The following is a 2,108-nucleotide window of genomic DNA, read 5'->3' as shown; positions in this document are numbered from 1 at the left end:
GCAGGGCCCTGTGGTGCCAGAGCCAGCAGGAGCATGGGCTGACACATGGAGCGGCCAGCAGGCAGGCCGGGTGGGGAGAGGTCACGGCAATGGTGAGAAACTACGGTAAGAAGCAGCAGTTACCAAATATTTCTATTTACATTAATGCCTATGGGGAAATGAGTTTTGTTTAACACAGTTCTGCTTAACACTCAGTTTTCCCAGAACCAGTTAGAGTGTTAAGTGGGGGTTGCCTATACTAACAAAATGCACTTTAGCATTTTTAATGCGCATTAACTAAAGAGTGCAGTTTTTAAGTGACGCTTAATGCACGTTAGCCTATTTTAATGTGCATAAACTAAATAGCGTGTTTTTTCAGTGGTGATTTAATACACATTAAAATAGGATAATGCATATTAAAATGCATGTGTAGATGTGCCCTCTAATATGAGGTACAACATAAAGGTGCATTAGGCTGCCCTAATGTGCAGTAGCAAAAGCAAATACAGTTTTAGTGACACTAATTCTACTGTATATTAGTGTATTAGCACCGATTTTGCCCTGATGCTTTAATACATAGTAGAATAGGCTACTTTGCATTAAAGCACACATGCAGACCACCCACTGTGAGAGTCACTGCTCTAACTAATGGAATCCCCAAAGTCCCAGATCCCTTAATGGCCTTTTCTGTGGCCTTGTCCTTTAGGGTCGAACACTCTCCATAACATTTTGCCAAATATAAGGATATTTGTTGTCCCCTTTTGCTTTAAATGTAAACCTGCCAAGAATAATTCTCATAACATAAGCATTACGTTCATTAAAACACCAGCTCTTTCAAAACTATGTTTTCATATCATTATTACTTACTTTATTAACTAAACAAGAATATTACAGGAACATGTAAATCCAGGCCCATTACCGTAGGAACAGGTTAGGACTCCATTCTGCTGGGTGCCTGCCAAATGGCAGAGGACACTGGGCAAATCTACACGTGCATATTAATACAACACAATAAACTAGTTCATTGCTCCCAGGTGCCATGTTTATGTGGGCCCCTGTGGCCGCAGCATGTTGAGCTGAGTTGGAGCAGCCTTGGCTGGCAGGGGGTCAGCCTGAGCCTGCTCCCACCCAGCTCAGTGTGCTGTGGAGAGGCTGGCTGGGGCACGAGGGTGCTCCAGTTGGGGCTAGCCAGCAGGCATCCGCTGCGCTGAAGCACAGCCAGCTGGGTCAGTGTCTACACGTGCTGCTATAGATTTAAAAAACTGTAGCAGGTTAGTACTTGTAAATACAAGTACCATCCTGCTGCAGAGTTTATTAGTTTACTGCAGCTGAATAGCCCTACATGTGTAGATGTGAAGGCTTTTACTGCAGAGCTAATTAGTCTACTCCGCAGTAAACATCTCGTGTAGACACCACCAGTCTGTTAGTGGGGTCACAAGCAGCATTTTTATTATCTCCGAATATCTCATTTATGTTATGAATCTGTCACATGAACCCCTCTGAGGTCAATGTAGTTTTTCTCAACAGGGCTTAGGAGGGACAGGACTCCAGCAAGGATCTCCACCCCAGAGTTATTTTCGTTCCGCATTTAACCGTTCAGAGCCCAGGAGGGCAACCCCACAGGTCTATTTGATGTGCTGAATGGATTGTGGGTTTAGGCCTATCGAGGAAAACTGTAAGTCCTTCTTAACAAGGGAAGCCACTGAGGGGGGCACCGACTAAATACAGGGGGCAGAATCAGGAACGGAAGTGAGGTCATGGGTTAATAACAAGAGAGCTGGATGGGCACAGTGAGCAGAGCATGCTGCCCAGTGTCCCCTGCCCCCACAACGAGCAGAGGGAGCCTGCGGAGGGGAAACTGCCCAGAGCCAGCAGGGGAGGAGACAGCCCCGCACCAGCCCAGGTCCCCCCCGCCAGAGCCTCCTTCCTCATCTGGTAGAGCCAGGAGGGGTTGACCAGGCGGTCCGGGGCCTTGGTGGGAAGTGCCTAGGAGAGAAGGGGGCCCGAGGCTGTGGAGGAGGCAGAAAGGGGGGTGAACTGATAAGAGGCTCCAGCTGCCCGGGCCCTCAGCGCCACCCGCGGCGGGTCTGCACCTGCTCGGCAGCAGGAGCCCGCTGGCAGCGAGCCGC

This window comes from Crocodylus porosus, unplaced genomic scaffold, assembly GCF_001723895.1.
Source record: "Crocodylus porosus isolate Cpor-Errol unplaced genomic scaffold, CroPor_comp1, whole genome shotgun sequence".
Lineage (NCBI taxonomy): Eukaryota > Metazoa > Chordata > Crocodylia > Crocodylidae > Crocodylus > Crocodylus porosus.
This window is presented reverse-complemented; position numbering follows the sequence as displayed.